Source organism: Nyctibius grandis, chromosome 2, assembly GCF_013368605.1.
Source record: "Nyctibius grandis isolate bNycGra1 chromosome 2, bNycGra1.pri, whole genome shotgun sequence".
In the NCBI taxonomy this organism is placed as follows: domain Eukaryota; kingdom Metazoa; phylum Chordata; class Aves; order Nyctibiiformes; family Nyctibiidae; genus Nyctibius; species Nyctibius grandis.
The window spans coordinates 119,515,874-119,534,358 of record NC_090659.1 but is presented as its reverse complement, the minus strand read 5'-3'; the positions used below and the strand labels follow the sequence as shown (position 1 = coordinate 119,534,358).

General features: G+C 39.7%; 1 protein-coding gene across 7 annotated transcripts in view; it reads left to right on the top strand.

Moving 5' to 3' along the window:
• The window catches only part of DLG2 (discs large MAGUK scaffold protein 2), a 1,096,363-nt gene that overhangs the window by 1,020,626 nt on the left and 57,252 nt on the right, over positions 1-18,485 (top strand). The gene's annotated exons all lie outside the window — the stretch shown is intronic.

The following is an 18,485-nucleotide window of genomic DNA, read 5'->3' as shown; positions in this document are numbered from 1 at the left end:
CGTTGGCAGTACTGAGCACTCTCTGGTGCAGATATGTCTAACTGTGTAAATCTAGCTTAATAATAAGGCATCTGCATCCTTTTACAATTAACTTCTTTTAGGAAAAGTGTCCAGATTCAAAAAGATCTTCAAGACAAATGTCTCGGTCTAGCGGAAATTTGGTAGACAGTGAAACCATAAATCTGGGTTATGTTGATTCAGGAACATCAGGGTATTTTTACATAGATGTCAAGAGTTCTAAGAGCTGTTTTATTCCCCCCCAATGTAATTATTTCACATATGCCCAACACTTTCTGTTCAATCTCTGTCTTGCAAGGGCCAGTTTCATGGCATTTGTAGTAAAGATGTACTGTTGTTTCTAATCTTCCTTCTCTTTAAAATTCTGCAGACTTTGCAAAAGACCCAGCAGCTGTTGCTTTAAAATGCAGATAAGTAGGACACTATGCCACTTGCGGATGCCACCATTATAGACCCATGTTACTGTTTTCTGTCAGCTAGAAGTTAATCACCTCATTTTTTACCCTGTCAATCATTTAACAAGAGACAAGAACAAAGATATCTTCAGGGCATACACGGCATCTTTTTTCTCTGAGGCATTTTTTTTGCATAAACATTATGATGATATTTCTCTTATTTAGTTTATTATGAGGTAATATAAGCATATATAAATATTCCTTAAAATGTTTCTTTAGCTGTTGCTGTTTCAGCATTTATTTAACATCCAATTTAATAGGTTATTTTCCCTAGAAATGCAAACATTTTTACTAATGAGGTTTGAGAAACAGTTTCCAGTAAATTACCCTGCTACTCATATCTTCACCCAAAGGCAAAAGGACCTAGATTTGTAGTGGGAGATTTTCTCTAAAAACAAGGAATGCTTGTATTAACTGCAAAAAAGAAATATGGTGCTGTATGGTATGAGGACGTTAGATGTATTCAATAGTTTGGTTAAAATCCTAATATTACTGTGCTAGGTTAGGAAGATGCACATGCATCCACTATCTTGCAAACCTAAACATATATAGGTACTTTTTAAATTATCATATGTGCTAAGTCTTGTACCAGTGAAATTCTGTAACAAAAAAATATATTGTAGTTTTTCATTAAAACAGTGAATCAGTGATGATTTCTCTTTAGTTCTTTATTCATTTACTCAAATTGTAGGAACAAATTTGCCTTTTTCACTACTGCCAAGCATTGAATTCATGTCTTCCTGGAACAATATACAAAGTCTCCAGCATTTCTTCCCTGGGGAGTAATTGCTTAGCTAGTGTATATCAGTATGTACATTTACCAAGGACTGATATTCCCCATGCCTCACTTGGCATTTATTGACATTGAATTTAATCAAGTATTTTATCATCCAGTCACTTGACATTTTGAAATCCTTTTGCAAGTCTTCTCACTCAGTTCTTGGTTTTGCTACTCTTGATACTTCAGTGTCTTCAGCAAATATTATTGCCTCATTTTTCACCACCTTTTGTAGATCACTTATGGGAATTCCTCCCTTGATTGCTGTCCTTTAAACATTTACTATTCCTTCACTCCTAGACCACTATATCTTTTGTATTTTATGATCTTTTGGTGAGGAATTCCATCATAAGCTTTCTGGAAATCCAAGTGATATTCCTGGTTCATGAGTTCCCTTTTCCTCTAAACAGTTTAAGTAGATTTACCTGTTACTCAAGTCAGATTTCATTTATTTGTGGTCTCCCTGTAAAAAACTGGCTTCGTATTTTTCACTTCCACACGTCTGAGTCATTCCTCTCATCCTGGTAATTTATTACTATTCATTTTATTGATTTGTTGTTAAACTTTGTCTACTGACACATCAAATGCAGATGGTTCCATTGATTTGACAGGACTGAAAGGCTCTTCTGGGGTTTCATCCTTAAAGGCATCCTGGAGCTGATTGTAAATAATTCATTTAGCTTTATTGCTATGGCCTTTTCTTTCCTGAGCTTTCTTATTACACCCCAATGCCCTGTGTAATTGGTATTTAGCATCTGAACGCTGCACAATCCTTACTGTAGTTATCACTGTTGTCCTCTGTGGCAGGGAAATGCCATCCATCCTTGCTTTATAAAGACAGAAGCAGGGTCCCAGAGATAGGCATTTGGTAAAGAATGCTGAGTAATGAAACAGTCAGGTTTGCAGTTCCTCAAAATTGTCTCCAGCTTCAAGCACAGAACTCCCAAGGATTGATGCCACTGTATAAAAGTGCTTGGAGGGGGAAGATGAATTAGGTGCCAAGGGTTGGATCCATGGCAGCAAGTACATTGAGTGTTGCGATACCTACAGTAGCCAACCAGAAGAGCTAAGAAGATAGAGATGTGTCTGAAGCACTGATTCCTATTGGTCTCTGTGATTCAGAGCTGGAAGGGACTCTTTGCTGCCATCCTTATTTTGGTGCCCAACTCTTGCTCTAGTGAATGTTAGGTACCCCAGTTCCTTCGGACTGGTGTTACACGAGCTGCCAACAAGCATTTGAGGAGGTAGAAGAGTATATCAAAGGGGCTGAAAACAATGTCTTAAGCCCAGGACAGCCTTTCTTTGTCCTGTTTTGCACCTTGGTTGCGAAAGGATTTGTGGGGGCACATCCTCTTCTCCTCAGTGCCCCTGCAGAGTCTGGCAATGCAGACCCATGCCTGCCCCAAGGGTCTGCTGGCCTCTGAGCAGTGAGCGAGTCTGGACTTGGGCATAGGCTCACTTAGAGATTATTTGAAAGCACAGACATCTCCACTGTAGCATGCAGGAGATCCCTCAGCCTTGTGTAAAGGGAGGAACACTAACACAAACTCTTAAAAACAAATCAAGAAAATGAAAAATCTCAACGCACCTCAGTAAAGACCAGTAATGCAAGGGGACTGATAAATTAGACGCAGTAAATTATTGCTACAGCTGCAGGAGATAGATAGATACAAAGTTTTTCAGATGTGGCCCTGCTATATGGGACACTTGGAAAGATTTTTTGAAATTATCCCTCAGAGGCAGTTGCATGCTGCAATGAGGGTTTGCTTAATGAATGACTTTCTGGTAAAGAAGATGGTATCTGTATCTGTCATTTAAAGGAAGAGAAGTTCTTGCGCTTCACTTTAGGTAAGGTAAGATACAGACTTTGAGAACATAAGGCAAGGGAACGTTTGAAGATAAATTAAGTTTTACACTGTCTATTTTTAAAAGTTTTTTTCATTTATATTTATTTCATCATATTATATCTTGTACTGACTTGCTTGTTTATATAGAAAAACTGGAAGCTGTTCATCGCAATACAAGCTCACTCTGTTCAGAGTCTTTCCTTTAATGTGGTTCACTTTACAGAGCTTAATGACAGAACTGCAGTGATAAATCAGAGCTATGGAAAAGAAATATTTCAGACTTTGCTAGAGAAACAGATATTTCTTTTGCTGATATTTGATGGGAAATACTGAGTTAATGAGACAGAAGGAAAACTATAAAAAAGATGGAATTTGCACTGCTAGTCACAAGTTGTGTTGAACAACCAAAAGGAGTTTGATCATATAAGACCAGAGGTAGGAATGGTGGAGCTGAACATAAGAGAAATATTTGGATATTGATATAGTAAAATGATTTAAAGACAACACATCTGGGAACCAGGTGCTGTGGTGTGGTCAATCTACAAAGTTAAGGCAGATATGGAAAGGTGGCTTGAAACTCCTATTTACACTACTTAGTGCTGTTTAATGCAACACAGCACTTTATACGCTATAGCAGCTTTTGGGTTGCTGAAGTAATCCTAATTATCAAACACAGCCCTCGATCAAGGAGACACAAGGTAGCCCCGGTCAAAAATCTTCTAATACAACATTGGGATTGACACATACATGGAAACTCCACAGTCCCACAGTAATTGTCGCTCCCCAGACCCCGTGAGTTTTACCAGTTCCCTGAGATGTCTGGAAGTCCTTGGGCTACCTGTGCAGGATCCTGGGTGATGGGAATTGCACTTCCCCAACTGACTGACTGGTGAGAGTCCTCACCTACACGCAGGGCAAACTGTCAGCAAACTGAATAGTTAAACCTGATTCTCCTTAAGCCACAAGTTTTCATAATTAGTCACCTGCAGATATTTCAAGTGTTTGATTATTTTTCCATCTCGATTGCTGTGCTGGTTTTGGCTTTCTTCGTTTTTTTAAACACTGAAAACTTTCCATGTCCTCTCTCCTGTCGGCGCTAATGCAAGTTGTGCAGGCAATTTCAGTTTCCCATCTTCTGTGTCTATTTTCCTCTATAAAAGTGACATCAATTTTGTTTTCCAGCTACCCTGGCTCAGAAGAAAGGTTCGTCTAGCCAAGTGTCCTTTCTGTAGCAGTGGTTAGAAGCAGATGTTTAGGGAACATATAGGAACAGGGCACATATGGTCTGATCTTCTCCCCGCTGTACACCACAGCTTTCTGCAAAGACAGCATCCTTACTCAGCCCTTAAATCACCCAGTAAATTGCATTGCTATTTCCATGTTGGAAGTGAACAGATATGAAGTTCCTACAGCTCACAAATGAGGCTATGAAATACTAAAAAAGTCTAAGAATTGGTCCAGGCAAAAAAAAATCTCATTGATGAATATTTCAAACAATCTTGTCCACATGAAGTGAAAGAAAAACATCTCTTCAGTTAGAGACATTTGTTCACTTTCTTGCTTGTTTGTTTTTCCATTACTCCCTAGGATGTCAGAATGAAAAAAAAAAAAAGAACTTACTTTTGGGTCTCTGTTCTGTTATTCTGTAAGACTCAATTCATTTTAATGGCACAGTTTTTGTATAAGCAAATGCTAAAGGACAGTGTAATTTACACTGCAGGCCTTTCTGACAAAATGTGTAGCTTCAATAGATGCTCCCTTCTATTGAAATCAAAGATATTTTACCCTTTATGTTTAATTTGCCCATCACAGGCATTGATATGGCCACCTTGACGTACTTCTGAGCACTTCACAAGATTCTCCTTAAGTATTCTTATTTCACAAGCAGGGAAACAGGACATCAAATTAGAGAAATGTTCACACCACCTATATCAGCCTGTTCTTCTCATTTAATGTAAATGCTCTGAATTCTTCCTTTCTCATGGGTACCTAGCTCTCTTCTTTACTGTCTAGGGAGTTTACATTCCTCTAATAATCTCTGCATTGCACCTAATTAGTTTTCCCAATATATGAACAAAAGAACACCCTCCCTGCTATAAGCCCACAGTGACACCAGGGGTGCCTACACAGTCCGAAGATGGCTGAGTTACCAGACACACTGTAGTTCCCAAATCACTACAGTACAGCCATACCAGCCATGGTGAGGTACAACTTGAACATGGCTATAATGCTTTTAAGATTGGGTTAGTACCAGTGCACAGTTCTGGAGAACATCACTTGAACTTGTATGTAGCTTGAGCCTCTCTATACCATCCTCAGCTGCATGCATCAAGGAAGTTTTAAGCAAATTATTTTTGCTTAAATTATTTTTGCTTGAACTATTTTTACCCACTGCAGAAAATTATGACTCTCAGACACCAAAGTCTGACTGTCATTTTATAAAGAATATATATTAAAAATTCTTGATATGCTCAATAGTGATAAATATGATCTGGATGAACGAACTCCTGTGTCTCAACGTATTGTATACTTCAGTTCTCCTGAATAGATACGATCATAGGTAATTTAGCTTGGAGGAGACCATCCTGAGGTTATATGTCCAAACCCCTCTCAAAGCAGAGTCAACTTCAAAATTACGTTAAGTTGCTCAGGGCCTTGTCCACCTGAATTTTTAATATCTCCCAAAACTGCAGAATCTCTGCGCTGCCTGCACCAATGCTCACCATCCTCCTGGTCAGATTCTGCCCTCTCTCACGTGTTCAGAGCAGCTCCACTAGTGATGAACTAATCCCTGAGTAATGTGAATGTGGTCCAGCACCCTTCCTTAGTCCTACATGGTCTGTTAGATCAAAGACTGGATTTTCAGAAAAGTTCTTGTCATGGTTTGTATGGATTTCTCTATTGGGAGAGTGGGATGTGCTCCTCCTTCCTACAGTGGAAGCCAGAGAGTTGACCTCATGCATCTTCCTTGGTAATGACAAGGTTTATTGTTCTTATAGAGGATTTTCCTCCCCAAAAGTAGAATAGAATAGAATAGAATAGAATAGAATAGAATAGAATAGAATAGAATAGAATAGAATAGAATAGAATAGAATAACAGAATCATCTCAGTTGGAAGGGACCTACAACGATCATCTAGTCCAACTGCCTGACCAACTCAGGGTTGACCAAAAGTTAAAACATGTTGTTAAGGGCATTGTTCAAATGCTTCTTAAACACTGACAGGCTTGGGGCATCCACCATCTCTCTAGGAAGCCTCATCAAGTACCTCATCAAGGTCAGCAAGCAACATAAAATGAGGAAATTTTTGGATCATCCCATGATGAACATGACACACAAAGACATGCTTGTTAAACCAATGTCTTCTACAACTTTCCCAGCTACAAAACGTCTTTGTAGAGGGCATTATTCAATTTTTTTTAAAACAGAGGAAAGATGCCAGCATGACCTATAAACCAGTGAGAGTTACTGTTCATTTATAGCTGCCAAAGACATAAGCTAGATTTTTATAATTGCTGGCTCAGTCTTGTATTTCCTGCACATACAAATCTAACATTAAGGTGTGTCACATCCCAGCTTCCAGCATGACACAATCCTTTGATTCAGGCTTAGGAAATGGTAGTGGTATATAAGGTTTCAAACTGAGTTTACATCCTGAAATGTGAAAGTTAATTTTTTAAAAATAAATTTGATAGAAAATATTTACCTGTGAGAAATATTAGAAAAGCAACTACATCCATGAATTATTTTATACTACATACAATGTATGTGTGGCACAGATAAGTCTCAATGCATAACTTTAAGTACATGTAATCTGCTTGAAATTGGTCAGATTACTCAAATGCTAAAGAAAATTATTTTTAGAAGCCTGACGCAAGAGACCGCTATTATTACTTTGCCTAAACTTAAGGACATGTCTTATGATAAACATTTCCCATCTAAAATTAATTGCTAAATAGAAGTAGGGATCTGTAGTACATTTTTTTCTGCAGGATATAGGAATGTCTTAAAATCAAGGTAAACTTAAGCCAGTATAGGTAGAAACTTTTCATGGCAGGGATGGGGGGGAGAAGAACACAACTGGGCTTCCTGGAAGGTTTATTTTTAGGCTTTTTTTTTTTCTGCCACAAGACTCATTTTAAATGAAGATATTAAAAGGAAAGGTCTCAGTTCTGTTGCTTAGTGTCCTTGCTTAAATCAGAAATTACACACAGAACAAGGAAGTGTCATTATGGACAAAACCATCAAAACCCTGAACTTTGTTCATGGTAGAGGAAAAAAATGGCTTATCCTAGGTCCTAGCATCATCCAAGAGCAAGGAATCAAAGCACTTCTGTTACTGTACTAGACCTTCGTCTTGTCAGCCTTCGAACAGCTTAAGGCAAATTCTGTCAATCTTAAAGCTGCTTAGAGTAATGTTTTCAAAGAGACTTAGCAATTCAAAGTCTTCATTGAAAGTCAACAAAACTTAGGCTCAGATGTGCTTAATTTACCTTTAAAAATGGGACGTGGGAACTTCTGATGTTACCCTTAATCCTGCTTTTGAGCGCATGAGAGTCACAGCTCCCAGGGAAGGAGGGTGTGGATAATGCAATGGAGTGAATGATGAGCTGCAAGGAGCTCAGTGCAGCATGGGCTTAATTTTGTGTTTAATGGACAGAAGCTAAGAAGTTTATCATCATCCTCTTGCAACTCTTTTTAATAAATATTAAAACATATTGCTGCTGTTAAATATTTTTAGTAATAGTGATTGTTCAGCACTTTTTTCTTCAAACTCTGTTTCTAAAGAGGATTGACAACAGCACACAGAGTGAAACCACCAAATCTAACCATTAAAAAGAAGAAACAATCACAATGGTTTGACATTGACGAGGTGACATGAAAGACTGTTATTTTTATTTACCCTTTTTGTTTGTTTATTTCTGCTTTTGTGTATTCTGGCATCTTATTTTCAAGCTTTTCTCCATGAGAAGAGGACATGAATGAAAACTGAGCGTTTGAAGTATTCATTTGACTCCAGAAGATGGAGGTTTATAGAAAACATCATCTACCAGGAAGACATTCAACCCAATCACAGAATAATATTTAGGGGGATAAACTTCTTTATGATAGGTAACGGTTGACAGATAACTCAAGGAATCCACAGAACTGGTTGACCAAATAGTACATCTCTTCTCACAGCTGCTGCTCTTTCAGGCAACCTTTCTCTGTTATTTCCATGACAGTCTAGAAGATTTCAGCTGAGTGCAGCTCAAGCCTTCAGCATTGTTGCACATCTATTGATTCTACAGAGTTACACCTTGTAAATCTGTAGCTTTTAGAGATTTCATGTTTGGCCTTATGAACCAGAGGTTATGTAGAGCCACTTGACCTTTCTGCCATAAAAAAAAACAGTTTTAGACTTTGATAGCATTTGGATCTTTGCAAAATCACCCTTGTTTAAAAGACACAAAGTCAAAATGAAAAAAGAATTGCATTGCTTCCTATTGAAGTCTGTGCTAAAACACAAAGGACTCACTCTATCAGCAACCTCCCACTGATTGAGTAAACCCTTAATGAGCTCTTCAAGTTTTGGCCTAGAGACAGAAGGATTTTATGATTTCTCAAATACTTGCATCCAGCAGAGTTTATGGATTTAGTACGTTTCTCCACATTAGGCAGGAGAATTAATTTCCGTAATAATTTTCAATGGTTTTCCATGGTGCAGTTCCTGTATGCATGTGACACCTCATTATTTCAGAAGAACTTAGTCAGCTGATGCAATAACAACACAAATCCAACTTCTGACTCTTTCATTGTCAAAGGACAACATTCAAGGCCAAGCAGAAACGGTTACTAAGGAAGAGCTGTTGCAAACAAATATCTTGACTTTTCCAAAATGCCCTCTCTCATCAAAGACAGAGCAGGCAATGTTCTGTCTCGTTAATACTTTCTCCTAGTTTTGTTTGCCTACACTTTTTCAATAGCTGGAGAACAATTCTTTTTCAAAAATAATCTCTAAAGGTTGGAATGAATAAACAGATTTATTATGACATGAACAAAAGAGCACTTCCATGCTAGGAAAGTCTGTAGACTTCCCCAACTCTTACACTTCTTGCACAGAAGTAAGAATATTCTGACTGACAATGCTCCAGTATTACATCCTGATTTCTGGAAAAAAAAACAAATATTCCATTTTGCTGACGCAATTGTCTGAATTTTGGCTGGTGGGGTATTTTTCAGTACTAGAGGCATTGTGTTTAGTCCATCTCTTACCATTCTTTTTATTGCCATTATGTTCAAATTATAAAAATCATAAATGTGGATCATTTTTCCATAGGAAGGCTTTCTCATCTGTTCTCCAGATGTCTAATATCCTTGTCCAAAAAAACAAAGAAGCCATCATATATCTGGCTGGTAGTAATAATTATGTTATCAGTGGGGTTCTTTTGTGTGCTGAAAATCTCCTTTTGATTATAACCCAGTGGAAACACAATGAATTCTGTGGGCAGCCTGGCCACAATGTAATTTTAAAAGCTGCTAATAGATAGGGGTCATGATTAGGACTAAGAGAAAGCAATTGTAAGCTACAGGGTATCTGAGACAACTACCTAAAAAATCCAACTACCCAAAGCAGATCTTTGAGAGCTATTGTAATATTCAGATTTATTATAGACCAATTACAAAAAAAAAATCAATGCTTTTTTACAGTGTATTCTGTGTTAGAAGGAAGACATTTGGGAGCAGGGAGGGAGGGGGGTAGCTACAGGCTGAGCTACACAGAGTCACAATGTTCCCATTAAGTCTCATTGCCTTTGAAAGAAACGTTTTATTTTATTTTATTTTACTTTTTTTATTTTATATTTTGTTTTATTTTATTTATTTTATTTTCCCTGGGAGGGAAAAAATCCCATAATGAATATTCTCAGACAGTAAATAAGTTACTAATTCTTTAAGAATCACAAAATGACTCTTTGGCTCCCGTGTCAAACTGTGGAACCCACATGTTGCAATTTCAGGTGAATTACACAGCAGTTTAAAGTATCCCTGATTTGACATCCAGTCGCTTTTCTTTTCCTTTCTGGATATGGATAATCTTAAATGTCACAACACAGGAATCTGTGCTGAGAAGCTGCACAGATTCCTCACACAGAAATCAGAGATGCTGTCAAGCAGCAGCTTCACTAGTCTGCGTGGGGAGAAAAAAAAAAAAAAAACAAACCCAAGAACTTGCAAATTTCACATAATTTTGATGCATAAGCCTCAGGCCACATTAAGGTTAGTCAAAAATTATCTCATTTCTTAAAAAAAACCCCACAAACCTTAGAACAAACATGGCCTATGTTTTCCAGTTTGCTGTGAAATTTGAAACTCACTCACAATTTTGGGGTTTTATTGTGACATTTCACACACAAATTCAGGAGTGCTGAAGGACTCCTGAATCGAGATGCTACTGCAGATCTTCTCTGGAGTTTGTCAAAATACCTAAGGCTAAATCTGATTAGTGTTCTGACCGAATGCAGTCTTCCAATCTTAATGCAAACCCCAAAGCTGGAAATCTGGAATGCATTGAGTACAATGCAGATTAATTTAAAAGCTTCAGTGTTTATCACAAATGAAAGTGGCAACCAGTTTTTCCTAGTCAATAAATTATGGAAAGGGCTGAGGCACGTGCTCACAGCTTAATACTGGTTTCAGATGTTTACAAGCAGAAGCTCCTTTGTGTCCTATAAAATGCCAGAGAAACAAAAAGCAGGTGTACCCTGTAATGAATTCCACTTGTGCCAGCAAAAGAGAAGATGTGAAAGAGCTTCACTTTCTTGGGCCACCTTTCAAGTCCTGCTGGAAGAGCTTAAAGCCAGGCAAACCTGGGAGCAATGAGAGTTCTGTCCATGTCCGCAGACCAAAGCTGTCAGTCCTTCCTCATTGTGGCTGTGAGAGATTTTGCCTTTAGCATAGGACCTTGTATGCTGTTCCATAGCAAGACCACGAAAGCACAACATATATTCATTGGTCAATACATATTTTTAGAGGAGTTTAGACTTCTGTAAATGTTGACTTAGAGCTTTTCAGTGCAGAAGAACCCATTTCCTGCAGAGAGCATGAGCACTTGCTAAAGACCCAAAAAAGCCCATCAACAGCATAAACATTGGCTCATAGGAGCTGACATTAAGAATCATGGTCGGATCTGCAAAATGAACAAAATACTCCCCAAGGACAAATGGCAGTTCTCTTTCCTGATGTAAACACCATAAAGAAAATATCTCCCTCCTCCTAGTGAAATTTTTCTGGAACTAATCCTGCTGTCTCCGATCCTTTCTTCATTGAAGTCCATGGCATAACTCTCTGCCAGATTCCCAGTAGGAACAAAATTATAAAGAATGACTTGGACTGAATAGAGAAATTGCTGAATGAAGTGAAGAAACAATACAGTGCCATCAGCTATGCTAACACCCTAAACTGCACATGCCTGGGAGCATCCTCCATGGCCCACCCCAACAGCACATATCCCTTCCTTTATCACAGAATCACAGAATCACAGAATGTTAGGGATTGGAAGGGACCTCGAAAGATCATCTAGTCCAATCCCCCTGCCAGAGCAGGATTACCTAGACCATATCACACAGGAACGCGTCCAGGCGGGTTTTGAATGTCTCCAGAGAAGGAGACTCCAAAACCTCTCTGGGAAGCCTGTTCCAGTGTTCGGTCACCCTCACCGTAAAGAAGTTTTTCCTGATATTTATGTGGAACCTCCTGTGTTCCAGCTTGCACCCATTGCCCCTTGTCCTGTCAAGGGATGTCACTGAGAAGAGCCTGGCTCCATCCTCATGACACTTGCCCTTTACATATTTATAAACATTAATGAGGTCACCCCTCAGTCTACTCTTCTCTAAGCTAAAGAGACCCAGCTCCCTCAGCCTCTCCTCAGAAGGGAGATGTTCCACTCCCTTAATCATCTTCGTGGCTCTGCGCTGGACTCTCTCTAGCAGTTGCCTGTCCTTCTTGAACTGAGGGGCCCAGAACTGGACACAATATTCCAGATGCGGCCTCACCAGTGCAGAGTAGAGGGGGAGGAGAACCTCTCTCGACCTGCTGACCACACCCCTTCTAATACACTCCAGGATGCCATTGGCCTTCTTGGCCACAAGGGCACACTGCTGGCTCATGGTCATCCTGCTGTCCACTAGGACCCCCAGGTCCCTTTCCCCTACGCTGGTGTCCAACAGGTCTGCCCCCAACTTGTATTGGTACATGGGGTTATTCTTGCCCAGATGCAGGACTCTACACTTGCCCTTGTTATATTTCATTAAGTTTCTCCCCGCCCAACTCTCCAGCCTGTCCAGGTCTCTCTGAATGGCTGCGCAGCCTTCCGGCGTGTCAGCCACTCCTCCCAGTTTTGTGTCATCAGCGAACTTGCTGACAGTGCACTCTATTCCCTCATCCAAGTCATTAATGAATATATTGAATAGTACTGGTCCCAGTATCGACCCTTGAGGGACTCCACTAGACACAGGCCTCCAACTGGACTCAGTCCCATTGACCACCACTCTCTGGCTTCTTTCCTTCAGCCAGTTCACAATCCACCTCACTACCCGATCATCCAGACCACACTTCCTCAGTTTAGCTGCGAGGATGCTGTGGGAGACCGTGTCAAACGCTTTACTGAAATCGAGATAGACCACATCCACAGCTTTACCATCATCTATCCACCGGGTTACATCCTCATAAAAGGCTATCAAGTTGGTTAAGCATGACTTCCCGTTGGTGAAGCCATGCTGAGTGCCCCTAATGATCCCCCTATCCTTGATGTGCCTAGAGACAGAATCAAGAACAAGTTGTTCCATCACCTTTCCAGGGATGGAGGTGAGGCTGACCGCTCTATAGTTACCCGGGTCCTCCTTCTTGCCCTTTTTGAAGACTGGAGTGTCCTTCTCTCCACCATAAAAGGGAGGTGCATCCAGACTGTTGCTGGGAATGGTCCCTGACCTGTGCTAACTTCCAAAGGGAACATGGCAATCACGTTGTAGTGCCCTGTCATGACTGAATCTGATAACACAGATGCTGCTAAAGCTGTCACTCTCAGGCCAACCGCAGTAATCAAGGTTGAGGGGGTCAGCTTCATGAAAAGGTGCAACATCATTAAGACAGGAAATAAGGAGAGGAGAGGAGAGGAGAGGAGAGGAGAGGAGAGGAGAGGAGAGGAGAGGAGAGGAGAGGAGAGGAGAGGAGAGGAGAGGAGAGGAGAGGAGAGGAGAGGAGAGGAGAAAGAAGGGAAGGGAAGGGAAGGGAAGGGAAGGGAAGGGAAGGGAAGGGAAGGGAAGGGAAGGGAAGGGAAGGGAAGGGAAGGGAAGGGAAGGGAAGGGAAGGGAAGGGAAGGGAAGGGAAGGGAAGGGAAGGGAAGGGAAGGGGGAATAACAGTATCTTTAGTTGTAGGCAACAAGTCAAATATTCATCTGTTTTTTGTTGAAACAACATTGTGGTAGTGTATTCCTAATGAAAGCTAATAAAACAGTCCCCTCCCACTCTTTCAGAGGAGGTGACAATGTACAACATGATCATCCCTAGCACAGGGGCTATTCTGGCAGCCTCCAGTCATAGCAAGCAGCACCTCAGAGCTTCCCACACCTCACAGGGAGAGAGCAACTTTTTCATATGCTCTACACATAGGATTTACCTATTCAGCTTCTCCAGATGGAAACGAAACTGGGAGGAGAAGTTGAAATTTTTTATTGACATGCCACTATGTGAAAATTTAACCCTTTAAATAACATCTTAATTGTATTGCAATGGCTGCTTCTATCACAGCGTTGCCGTGCTCTCTGTTGTAGCTATAGCAATGAATTACGCTGGGGTTTCTTTCATTTTCTTCTAATGTTTTCTTCAAGCTGAGCCTGCAAGTGGGTGGAAATACATCTATTACTGAGAATGCAGAAAAGACAGCTATGAAACTTGGGGTCTGATTCTGATGCTGAATTATCGTCTAAACCCAGGCAAATGATTAAACCTCTCTGCGCTGGATTTCCTCATCTGTTAAAAAAAAAAAAAAAAAAAAAAGGAGGGGTGTAGGATAGCTGTGGAGAAGAAGGAGAATAAAGTATCTCTCCCTTATGATGATGTTATAAAGCCTGATGTTTGAGAATCTCTGCTAAGAAAATTGTCAGAGAAAAGAGTAATATCCTTAAGTGATGTAAATGCAGATATGCTGGCAGATTGCAGAAGAGTTAGGACTGTTTACAGAAGCTGAAGAACTCTCTTGCTAAATGTTGTTGTCATTTCGTAATCAAGTAAATGGCAAAGAGCAGTGTGTAAATTTATTTGCAAAGTCCCATCTGAGCCAGAAGACAAAAGTAATTTCAAAGATGCAAATAAAGCTGCCACGCAGTACCTGAACTGTATCAAATTGAGATTACTGGCCATAGTGCAGTGATATGGGCTTTGAAGATTTTGGGTTTTTACACTGAACATGCAGGAGCATTCGGCAAAATATATTGCTGTGCTGTAAATGCATTAATATCCTTTGCCTTGCCAGGAAGATCATGAATACTACTAACTTACGAATGGTGTTTACAGCACTAGCTGAGGAAACTAGGTTTCTCTGTTAAATTCCCTTTTTTGCCACAGGTTTAGCAAGACCACTTAGTCTTTCTGTATCTCATTTTTCATCCTTAAAATGCTGGTAACAATATAGGCATGGTGGGTGCAAGTAGGCTGCAATATGTGGGATCGCACAATGAATTGATTTGCTATTTCCTTAAAGCTAATATTTTTTCTCATATGTCAAACATTTATTACTCTACCTGCAAGAATGGGTGTCATTAGAAACAGAAATTTACTGTGCAGTGCAACTTAGCTTTTGGACCTACCTCAAGTGCTGAATTATTTACACTAAATGGAGGAAAAAAATGCCCCTGTTTTAGTGGTCTTCACTGCCATGTGGACACATCACTGCATGTTTGGCAGTATATTACAGCTTGGCACTGGCACTATTTTCATTTCAAATAATTTTTGAGCAATGAATTTTGATGCTGTTGTGAAATGCTTGTCTCATGTTTTACACTGATGTGTGTTCCTAAGCACAGAAATAAAACCTGTTAGGTTCTGTCCAAATTACTGCTGGGATTAGCCTAGTGTAATGATCACCTCTGAAGTCTGGAATAGTATCAAGGAAACAAGACTCACATAATCTTAAATATTTGTGGTATCCAGCTTGTTCTAAATGTTTGCACCTTCAGCTTCACTTCTCAGAAGAGTGTTTCTTCATTTTCTACAAGCAGGAGGGTTTCACCAAGAAGATAGCAGCAATACTTGACACTTGAATAGCACTTTCCACTTTCAAAATGTTGTACAGATATGAAACATTTTTCCCAAACTCATGCAAAAACTGGGAATTGAGGAAAAAAATGTAAAGGTGTTAATGGAAATTTGGTACATATACTTTAGGCCTTTGATAATAACAACCACTCCTCTTGCTATTTTTGTAATAAGGGAACTAAGATGGCAAATCATGACTTAACCACATCTGTTTAATTACTCTGTGGCAAGCTTTGTTTCCTATTTCTGTGTATGTCACAGCAATCACTGGCCTTACTGTATTTATAACCTCAAAATGTGTTATCTATCCTGTGTAACCCAGAATCGTTTTTGTGAAATGCGCTGCCTAGAAGATACTGAACAGGAGTTTTTCTGATGCTGATGTGTTCAAGACATTGGTGACAACTCTAAAATGAAAGTTAAATAATTTAAACTGATTTCCCTTGTTATTAAAAATTGACTATGCCAGTTCAAAAGTAGACTTAATCAGCTGACTGGAAAAAGAGCCCTTACTGCCATAGAGAAAGCCTTGTAGAGCTCTTGGTTCTGTCCTATATGATCCAAAAAGGGCTGAACAGTGGATGCAAGCAGTTAACTGAGGATAAAAAACACCTGAAAGAAGAACTGCTCTTTAAGATGGGCTTTTATTAGTTGTGAAGAAAAAAAGAAGCTGTTAGCATCCAAGCCTGTCAGATAAGTGCCATTAAAAAGCTCTAAGGTTCTTGAGATTATTGTTATTTAAAATGGCAGTAAAAGACACTGAAAATGAGTTACCACTCAGTGCCTTGAAGAACTGCCTGAGCAACCCATGAATAAGCAGACTCAGCCATATGAAAACATATAGTCGTGTTAGCGAGTTCAGAAAGCTCTTTAGCCCTGCTGGGCCAGCTCTCCAGTATCTGCACTATGTGCACTATGTGGAGATACCTCTAGCTCATCACAGAGAGAGGCACTGTGACATGTCTTCATGGGTTAAATCCTCTGGCTGGTTTGAATAACACTTCTTTGCTGTTTCTTTTAGTCATCTCATTTTGGCAGAGTACTTATCTGGGGGAGTTATGGCAGTCAGGTCCTGATTGTGCTGGTCCTTTAACTGAAAGGAAAATATGGTGCTCGCCTCTCAGAGAGGGGTGACGAGTGCTCTGTGCGAGGCAGGGTCTCTTGCTGGACTGAGTTGCTTATGTCCTCTCCTCAACACATAATAATCTGCAAAGATGCTGCTATGTTTTAGCCTTTCCTCTGTTATTCCTCATGGCATGGCAGAACCTATCTAAGGTATCTAACATACCTTAGTATGTTCTCAGGGTAAAGAAGCTTGCATAGATCAAATAGACTTTGCTGAGAGCTGGACTTGACTCTCTGATGAAAGTTTCAGTGCTTGCAGGATGTAGTGTCGTTTGCTGGGTTGTCATTGTCCAAAACCATGAAAGAGCAAAGCAAAAAAAATGCATCTTTTTCTGTTTGCCCTCCCCAGTTCTTTTACCAAACAAGAGGTCTGGCCGCATTCATTTTGTATCATTTTGGTTGACACTCAACAGATGCAGATGTGCTATTTTTGTATACATCTGCAAGACTGAGCACAAACAGAAGTGGATTATGTTCATGAGGTAGAAAATTGGAAATGACATGTCAGCCTCTTAAATAAGTAAAACTAGAGCTTGCAATTGGACATGTAGAGATCCAAATCATACTTACAGCCTGAAAATTGAAAGGAGGAGGTGAGGATGAGTGTGCCTAGGTCTCTCTATTGCCCAAGGTAGTCGTGTTAATTTCTGCATGCATACAACAGTGCCTAGAGCAAAGATTTGTTTTACAGTTGGGCCATCTGCCCACTCGCAAAAGTATGTTTTACAGAGCCAGCAATGTTATCAAAGTTGTGAGCTTAAATACAGTTATGTTATCAACTTAAACCTGGGTTTTAATTTGAAATGTTTAGGAAAGAGCACTGAAGTCGGCTCTCATAGCGTATTCATTCACTAATGGACTAATCAACATCTGTAGAGCATGCAGCCACAAAATCTTTCACTCAATGAAAAGGGTGCTCAAAAATTCTCTTGTCTGAGATCTATAATCTCATTTTAATTAGCATTGCATATGATTACTCCAATCAAAGAAAGACAGCAGCAAACATTGCCATCTGCATTTGATGCTAACATCAGCTAGCACGATGGCAATCAGTGATTTTAAGTTAATATGTGGGCTCTTAGGTACAAATGTCTGTTCAAGGACAAAGAACACTGCCCTACTTTTTTTCCACTACTATGCTTTTGAAACACACCCTTCGTGTTAGAACTTGACAAATATTGAACATTTCCAGTCTGGCATGTGTTTTACATCTGGGATGTGACAGTCTTGCATATTCTCTGCAACAGAAGATATTGACATTTGTTGTGAGTAATTTAATTATGCGTGGATTCAGGACTGCATCATATCTGCCCAGTATTCAGCATGGTTGCCAACTGTGTGGACAAGGTTTTGAGATGTTGATAGGCTTCCCTGGCAAGGCACACAATTATTTGGTGAATTTTTAAGACAATGAATGTTCAATAAAGTGATAAAACTCAGACCACTGCATACTGATAAGGGTAATACCAAGAGGATGATAAGTTGTATGCTTGTTTATGGGTGCACTGCCATTTCTCCAGAGATCAGGTGTCATTAATTGGTTAGGAAGAGGTGAATGATGATACTTAGCTGCTTCTGGATTTATACGCTGCTTCATCATATGTGCTCACAGAAAGCCTTATTTGAGAAGGCATCAGATGACCTACTACTGATAAGAATCCTTTATGAATGTAAATTTTTACTAAGATATAGCCAAGTTTTTAAAGGATTTCCACTGCTAAGCCATTAAAATTGTTCGAAGGTTACAAATAGTCCGAGAACACTTACCAAGAAAAGCACAAGCATATCTAAGCTCATGCATTATGTAAAATTCAGCAGGATTATTTATTGTCTTCATCCTCAGAGAAGGGAATTATCTAGGCTCTTCTGAAGATGTTAGTACATGACTGTAAACTCTTTAAGAGAAGACATATGCCAAATAGCATTTTTCCTCCTCCTGAACCAGACCTTTAATGCAGAATAAGTGCTTAC